Raw genomic sequence first — 9791 nt, forward strand, 5'->3', positions numbered from 1 at the left:
TCTAGTTTCTGACCTCAAACAAAGACCAGTGGCTCACAATAGTTACACTGATCAGCCACATCATTAAAACACTGCCTAATATCATCTGATGTGTTGAGCTTCCCATGCAGCTGTATATATATATATATATATATATATTCCAAAAATATACAAAAAATAGCCAAAAAGTATATTTGTTCAAATATATTTTCAACAAATATATTTTCTGCCCATTGTTTTGTATACACTGTAAAAATAAATAAAAAGTAAAATGCAAAAAGCAATGGCTGTCAAACAAAAACCATAAAGTTAAAGTTATATGTTCTAATTTAAATAATTTGCAAAAAACTTTCACATAAATTTTCATTAAATGTTTTACAAAAGATGTATTTCCTGAATTATTATGATGAGCTACCTTCACTTTAAAACAAAATGGGAAAATTGGTCAAACAAATTTTATGTTTATAAAAAACATTCAATTAAACTTAAACGGCAAAAAATTAAAACAGAAATTTTTATTAAACACTTTAACGGAAAAACACTATTATTTAACTGTTTTTTTTTTTTCTGGATTACTTCATTGTAAAACACATCACGTGTGAGCTGATGTATATATAAACATCACTGCATTAGTGATTACACAATCTTTGTCTTCAAATAAAGAAACATGCAGCATACCATCAATGCTTTCGGGTTCATCCTGGACTGAAGCACAGGCTCTACTCTGCAGCACAATGGTAATCCACAAAACTCAACTGAAACCCTTTAAATCTCAATGTTATACACTTACAGATCTCAAGATCTCAGCAGAGGTTGTTTAAACAACTTCACAAACAGCATTACCAGCTGCACTCATTACTAACCAGGGGTGCGTTTCCAAAAAGCATAGTTGGCCAACTATGGTCACAAGTTCTGTCATTACCAACATAGTTCAATGATTCTATGTTTCCCGAAACCATAGTTCACACGAACATTTGGAAACAGTGTCGCAAACTTAAGTGGTAGGAACTAAAGCTCTTGACCTGTGGTTAGAAGCATCTAAATATTAAAGCATTTTAATCAATGTATTTTCAGTCCAATCTCATGGCAATTCATACATATTTTATGAGGTGGCTCATTTGTACAAATTCCTAAGACCACACTTGTACAAATTCATAAGATTTTTGCCAAATCTTGAGTATTTTATGAGTTGCAAAATTCGTATGAATTAGTATGAGTGACCTACACCTAACCCTGCCCCCAAACCTACCCGTCACTGGGGTTTTGACAAATCGTATAAAATCGTACGAGTGAGGTCATACAAATTCGTACGAATTAGCCACCTCGTAAAATACATACGAATTGGTCATGAGATAGCATAGGTATTTTTGTGCATCCTCTAAAAACGCCATTTTTGAAGAGTGCGCATGTACACAAATACCTAAGAGAACCCCAGAGTATGACGTAAGAGGAAACCCATGATGAATCAAACATTAAATAAAGCAAAATGACAAGGAACAAAAAATAGTAAGTTAGCCATCAGGTGCCATGTCCAATACAGCAGCATCTTAGAGATGTCTAATCGGTTAACATGCGTGTGACCAATCGATCGATCAATCTGTCTGTCTTTCTGTCTGTCTATCTATCTATCAGTGTTAGCAACATGCTAATCATGGTATCAATGTGCTAAAACATGCTACCAGTATAGTAACATGCTAAACATGCTAGCAAAATAAGTGAGTGAAGTGACATACAGCCAAGTATGGTGACTCATACTAAGAATTTGTGCTCTGCATTTAACCCATCCAAAGTGCACACACACAGCAGTGAACACACACACACGTGAACACACACCCGGAGCAGTGGGCAGCCATTTATGCTGCGGCGCCCAGGGAGCAGTTGGGGGTTCGGTGCCTTGCTCAAGGACACCTCAGTCGTGGTATTGCCGGCCCGAGACTTGAACCCACAACCTTAGGGTTAGGAGTTAAACTCTCTAACCATTAGGCCACGACTTCCCCACAAATGCTAATCATGTTAGAAAAATTATTAGCAGCGTGTTAACTAAATGCTAATCATGCTAACAACATGCTAATCATGTCAGCAACATGCTAACAATGCTTTTACAACTGCTTTAAACTTTCAGGTTTTTTTTTTTACTTTCTCAAGCCTAAAGTTTGTCTTGACAAATTTTTTTATTTAATTATCTTTTATTATTAAAGCTTGTCATGCTTTGGGTTTGTAAGGTGCTCACTTAAGCTGCTTTTAGACAGCATGAATTGTGAAAATTGCTGTAATACAAATCAGTTAAACTGAATCTATCTCGCTTTTCCTGTTTATATTTTACTCTACAATACACTTTTTTCCTCACTGATAACAGACATGATTTTTTAGTTTGGTCTTTTATAGTCAAATTTGTTTAAATATAGTTAAAAGATGATGGTAGGTAGCAACTCTTTTGACTTTTAAGTGAAACATAATATTCTACGAGAAAATGTGTAGAGAAGAACTTGATTTTATCAATCAGGAATTAATTGGATTGTAAAAAAAAAAAAAAAAAAATGCATGTTATATATATTGAATTGTTTATCTTTGGAATAGCTAAGAAATTAAATAATATACTTTTTGATTTAATATCAACTTCAAAAATAAAGATGGATGTCAATCTGTATAATGCCTAATTTTTTTTTTTTTTTAATGAATTGCCTCTCTGAGGCCTGATGACACACTGACTGAAATTAAACTGTTTGTTCATAAGTTCTGGAAAACATATCTTACATTACTGCAATTTCAGTTGCTTTTCAGTTTTTGTTATCATAGAAGTAAAGGTCATTTATTTATTTTTGTTCTGCTTTACTATCATAATTAGGGGCCCAGAACCAGTTCAGAAGCCTGCATCTCTGATGGTATGGGTTTGCATGAGTGCGCATGGACAGCTTACACATCTGGAAAGGCACCATCAATGCTGAAAGGTATATCCAAGTTCTAGAACAACATATGCTCCCATCCAGACGTTGTCTCTTTCAGGGAAGACCTTGCATTTTCCAACATGACAATGCCAGACCACATACTGCATCAATTACAAAATCATGTCTGCGCAGAAGAAGGATCCAGGTACTGAAATGGCCAGCCTGCAGTCCAGATCTTTTACCCACAGAAAACATTTGGCGCATCATCAAGAGGAAGATGCGACAAAGAAGACCTAAGACAGTTGAGCAACTAGAAGCCTGTATTAGACAAGAATGGGACAACATTCCTATTCCTAAACTTGAGCAACTTGTCTCCCCAGTCCCCAGACGTTTGCAGACTGTTATAAAAAGAAGAAGGGATGCCACACAGTGGTAAACATGGCCTTGTTCCAACTTTTTTGAGATGTGTTGATGCCATGAAATCTAAAATCAACTTATTTTTCCCTTAAAATGATACATTTTCTCAGTTTAAACATTTGATATGTTATCTATGTTGTATTCTGAATAAAATATTGAAATTTGAAACTTCCAGATCATTGCATTCTGTTTTTATTCACAATTTGTACAGTGTCCCAACTTTTTTGGAATCGGGTTTGTACATCCGTGAACTCGCTGACGTCAGATGAACTTGCCCGAACATGTCCCAGTCTACATCATCAAGAGGCACCTGTAATATGGCTTCAGAGTGGGTGGACCATCGGATCACTAGTCTCTGCACCTGGGTTCTTGAATGAGCCTTTGTTTATATTCCGGTGTGAGGAAATAGGCATGGTCTGATTTGCCAAACGCTGGTAGTGAGTGGGCTTTTTAGGCATTCTTAAACTGAGAGTCACAATGATCCAGTGTATTCTGTCCTCTGGTTGGACAGGATACATGTTGATAGAAGTTTGGCATGACCTGCCTAAGGTTGGCTTTGTTAAAGTCCCCAGCGATGTTAATAGCAGCGTCAGGATGTTTATTTGATGTAGCCGCTGAGTACATCGTGAAGCTTAGACAAAGCCAAGCCAGTGTCCCTCAGCTTTTCTGTCCATCCGTTAAACAGAGAAGTTATCAGACGGTGTTACAGCACAGTCCGGGACTGAGGTTGTGAGCCATGTTTCAGACAAACAAAGGATGTTACAGTCCCTTATGTCCCGTTGGAAACTTATCCTGGCTCTAAGATCGCCCATCTTATTCTCCAGAGACTGGACATTGGCGAGCAGAATGCTCAGTAGAGGAGGACTGTGAGCTCATTTCCTCAGTCTGTTGCGAATCCCAGCGTGTTTTCCACGGTGTTTCCTGATCCGTCGCCTCGAGTGGTTATTCAAGTGGCCATTGTTCATCTCTGCGTTCTGGAGAATCTCAGATGGCCATGATGGGTTGGAGAATAAAGTGTTCTGAAACAGGTGAGTGAAGCGTTGTCCAATGTTCAAAAGTGTTCCTTTGTCATAAATGATCATTGCAGACGTTATGTGTGTTAAAAGAAAAAGCAAATGTAAGTAAAAAATAAATAAAAGCACAATCAAAGCGCAGCAACCTGGATGGCGTCCGAGCTCAGACGGCGCCATCTTGTTTGCATGAGGTACATTTGTATGTCTTTAATCTGTCGTGATATTTCTAAAGATCTGACCGCAGGTTTCAGGAAGTCTTGAGTCTTTAACACAGTCTGTGTCTTTAACTGTCTGTCATCATTCAGTCAGTATGGAGCTCAGTCAACTTCCTCTTGTGCTCTGTGAGTGTTATTTTCTCTAAATATATTTCAGTGAAATAGCTATTATATTATGTAAATGATCAAGTGTTTTAGTGTTCTAGATTTATGTTTTTTCTTGCTGCTCTCAGAGTTTCAGATCCAGCTCTAGTCCGTGATATATGAGTGAAGGATGAGTTTGAGAGAGGAAGTGTGCAGTTAGTGCTGTTTGTGAAAGAGAAATGCACTCTCTTGTGTTGTAGATCAGTGTTTGTTCACTCATTCAGTTTTGTGATGTGTAATGCTGTTGAATCAGTTCTGTTGGTTTGTTTTGCAGTTACTGTCACTGTTGTTGTAATATTCACTAGTACACAGTTAGTAAGAGTTTGTCTTTATTCTTCTGCTCGTGATCAGACTGTTGTCTTGAAGTTCATGAAACAGTTCTCTGCTGTGACCAAATCTATAAAATACCAGTCAGATGTTTTCATGTTTATCTAGACACATATACAGTCCCCACACAATAACTTAATATTTCATCTTTATAATTATCAGCTCATTGTTCAGATTGTAATGAGTTTTTCTCGTTGTGTTTAAGTGCTGATTTCAAACATCTACTCTGGACAAACTGAAGGTGAGTCAATTTGATTAATATATTTTCATCACATACTGTATTTTCATAGGAGTGATTCTACATTAACTGTTATAAACCAACTGAGAGTTGAGAAATTACTTTTTTCAACCTTTTAATAAGTTGAATTGTTCATGTGACAATTCTGAGGTGTGACAAGAAACATCCGTTTATAAAAAAACAGCAGATATATTTCTTACAATATTTGTGAAATCAAAATCAAAACAGTGAGAGACAAGATCTTCTGTTGGAAAATTTTCACATCTCATGTTTCCAAATTCTCAATGATTGTATATAAACAGATCTTTTATAAATGACTTTAACAGCTATAGAGAGCAACACTTCAGTCTCATCTGATTCAGCATGTGTGTTTTACAGTCAAGTAACTGCGTTCATACAGTAAAAACAGAGCATTATTTTTATTGTGAATTGTTATCATTGTACAGAAACACCAAAAGCCACAGTGACCATCAAACCTGCTCAACATGTGTTCAGAGGAGACACAGTCACTCTCAGATGTGACATAAATGCTGAAGGAGTCACTAGCTGGCAGTACGGCTGGTATAAAGACGGTTCAGATGATGCTTTCAGTGATAAACAGGAACACACATTCAGTTCTGTTACTGAGTCTGACGCAGGTAAATACTCACACAAACAAGCATAGAAAGTAAAAACACAAGCACACAAGAACAGTGATGAAGTTACACTGACAGTATCAGGTGAATTTGATCATCTCTTTATACACACACACAAGTTTAACATGTTATTAATGTTGCCGTCTGGTTGACGCTACAGAGATGGGAGCACCAGAATGGCAAGACACAGGAACAGTTTCTTCCCTCAGGCAATCCATCTCATGAACACTTGACAATAACTGTGGAAAACACAACACTATTTATACACTCATACACTTATTTATCTAACACACACATACTTAGTCTACACTTCAATTTGCACATACCTGTAATATACCTGTACATACAACTGTCAATTTATATATTGTTATTCCTTATTTACTTTTTATTTTTTTATTTTTTATTATTATATGTGTTTTTGCACTGCGGAAGCTTCTGTCATGAAAACAAATTCCTCGTATGTGTAAACATACCTGGCAATAAAGCTCATTCTGATTCTGATTCTGATTTCTCAGCTTCAGATCCCAGAGGAGTTTTAAGTGTTTCTCCACAGACGTGGTTGACTGAAGGAGATCCAGTGAAACTGATCTGTGAGGTTAAAGGCTCCTCTACAGGCTGGACATTCAGATGGTTCACTGAAACTGTCTCATCCGGTAAGATATAATGTGCTTCATGTAGTAACATCTGAATAAACTGTTTTATATAAAAAAAACTGGTCTATATATATATATATATATATATATATATATATATATATATATATATATATATATATATATATATATAGTATAGAGATTAAAGATATTTAATCAATGTGAATACTCTGATTATACCAACAAAGGTAATTTATAAGGTTCATGTAAAAATGTCTGCTCATTTCTTGAGGTAACTGCACTTTTTCACTTTATACAGACTATGATCTGCTCTCAGACAGCAGCAGAGGAGCTGGAGGAAACTACACTGTCACTTCTGCTGCTCTAAAACACACAGGAGTTTATGTGTGCACAGCAGAGAGAGGAGAACCAGTCGATTACACAAAGTACAGCAACACACAGTTAATATGTGTCACTGGTGAGTTCAAACTGAACCACAGAATGACTGAGACACTCTGGATATTTTCCTTGATGTTTTTAGAGCTTGATGTGTCTTGAAATATTGTCCTGTCGTAATATATACGGCTACTTTTGAATGGTGTGAATGGAGAAAGATGCTTCTGCTGTCAGGTGTAGTTACTGCATCTACTAGCAGGGTCTAAATAAACCAAACTAACCAGAAAAACCTTGATTCCTGGTTAACAGCAAACATGTAAAACGTTTAATTCTAATGGTGGAAAATTGTCACTGAAAAACTAAAATATAACTACTGTGGCACAAAAGTGTTGCTTACATAAGTGGACTTGAGGGGAAATAATCAAATAGGTGTAATAAAAAATATAATCTGACCTATTTATTAAATAGTGTTTTATGAAATAATTTTCATGAAATGTATTTTAAATATTTGTCACTGACCAGACATTGATTCGAGGAGACACTTTTCCAACAACACAGGACTCTTAATATGCACATCAACACATTTTATAGAATGAACCATATAAACACTTTTGCAATCATTTTACAGTTTGATTAATATCCGTCTACTAATAATATCTTAGTAAATTAATATACAGCAAACTCAGTTAACTATGAACACTACTAGGTTCACACTGTACAGACAAAGAAGAACTGATCCTCGAGTTGAGTCTGGTTTCTCTCAGGGTTTTTTTCTCCAATAGTAACAGCTTATGGAGGTTTTTGTTGGTTGTCACAGTTGTCTTTGGTTTGGTGCTGATGGCATAATGACAAATATATTATATATTTTTATGAAGTTTCAAATAGAAATACTCTGTGATGACATGTATTTTCAGATATTAGAACTTGAATATTTTTTTTTTTTTTTTTCTGAATGGCTACTTTAAAACAATTTAAGTTGTGTAAAGTGTTATATCAATAAAACTGTCTTGACTTGATTTGTGAATTGTAGCTGTGATTGTCTTCTCAGGTGTTTCTCCTCCAGTCTCTCTCTGATCGTCAGTCCCAGCAGAACTCAACACTTCACATCTGTCTCTCTCTCTCTGAGCTGTGAGGACCAGAGTAACTCTACTGGATGGACAGTGAGAAGATACACAGGCAACTATGGGCTAGAAAATTGTTCATCATCAGTGTCGGGATCACAAACAGGATCTTCATGTACAATCAGACACACCAGCACAGAGGACACTGGAGTGTACTGGTGTCAGTCTGAATCTGGAGAGAAACATCATCCTGTAAATATCACTGTACGCTGTGAGTCTGTGTTTATTTATTCATTTCACAAAGCCCTAATTTCTTGTTTCATATTTGAATAGTCAGATTGTGATCTCATTTCAATCTTATTCCTAAATGACAAAAAAATCCACTAATAAACCTTTGACTATTAAACCATTGCTCAACTTTTGACTTGTCAACAAAAGAAAAAATCCAGATTCGTGCAGTCATGTACCTCATGTCATGTTGATTTGTTTATATTTTTCATAACCCCCATGAGAAAAATGTATTATTATCATTATTATTATTGTATTGATTAACTCTGTCCTATTTGGGTTATGTCTCACATTTTATTGTTGTTGTTGTTGTTGTTGTCTCCACATTGTTGTTACATTCTTACTATAATTTGACTATTTGTCAGTTGATGTTTGCTGTGTTTCTGTAGCTGGTGTGATTCTGGAGAGTCCTGTTCATCCTGTGACTGAAGGAGAACCTCTGACTCTACGCTGTTTATATAAAAATACAACCTCACCAAAACTCAGAGCTGATTTCTATAAAGATGGGTCACTCATCCAGAGTCAAACTACAGAGATGATCATCTCTACTGTCTCAAAGTCACACGAGGGTTTCTACTCCTGCAAACACCCAGAGAGAGAAGAGTCACCCAAGAGCTGGATCTCAGTCACAGGCGAGAGTCAATCAAACTGTGAGCTGGTTTATTTCTTCTTATGTTCTCGTTCAGATATGGTGCTTGATAAAGTGCTTGTGTCTCTTCTTCAGTGTCTCATTCAGGATCTCAGATCTCTGTTCTCCACACACTCAGTTCTGTACTGGCAGTGTGTCCATATCTGCTTGTGACAGTCGTGCTGATTTTCAAATGCTGCAGGATGAGAGGTAAATATCTGTCTGATTTATTACCTTATATTCATTATATTCAGTTAAACACCAAATTGGTCATCATTAGAAAGCCTACTGATATGCTATTTAAGCTTCTATCTATCTATCTATCTATCTATCTATCTATCTATGGTAGCAACATGCTAATCATATTTTCAAAATTCAAGCTTTTACAGCTGCTTTAAACTTTCAAGCTAGGCTTCCTCAAGCCTAAAGTTTGTCTTGATGAACATTTTTTTATAAAACGGATTGTTCCGGTCCTTGATTCTGATTGGTTGAGCTGCGTTCGAAGCTGTTGTAAATTACTCAACAAACATACACCTTTGTTTACTTTTGTGTGTTGCTCGGCAACCACTTTGTTGGAACCACTGATCTATTATATAGAACTGGATTGCTTGGTGTGCGTAAACGTTCTATTGAATTAATAGGAAATTGTATGATTTTAATGAGAAAACATCACCTAACATGGCATGTAAACGGTTATTTTTTTAAATGTCGGGAATTTCCCCTTCTTATTAAAAAGCTGTTCATTACAGTAGTGAACATCATGAACATGATAAACATCGGACACGACCTTAACATATAAAACAAACGACAAAGTGCTCATTCTGAAATCTGAATTTATTACGAGAAATAACTGACTATATACAGTACGGATTTAAAGACATAAAGCTTTATTTCCAAGATAGTAAGTTAAACTTTTCATTTCATTATAGAGCAACATTAACAACATAATTGTATTATTCATTGTAATATATT

At 35.9% G+C, this 9791-nt stretch overlaps 1 pseudogene; it reads left to right on the forward strand.

Annotated features, from left to right (window-relative positions):
• Positions 1-4534: 4534 nt before the first annotated feature.
• Positions 4535-8890, forward strand: LOC109047584 (annotated as a pseudogene).
• Positions 8891-9791: the final 901 nt, after the last annotated feature.

This window comes from Cyprinus carpio, chromosome B22 (assembly GCF_018340385.1).
Source record: "Cyprinus carpio isolate SPL01 chromosome B22, ASM1834038v1, whole genome shotgun sequence".
Lineage (NCBI taxonomy): Eukaryota > Metazoa > Chordata > Actinopteri > Cypriniformes > Cyprinidae > Cyprinus > Cyprinus carpio.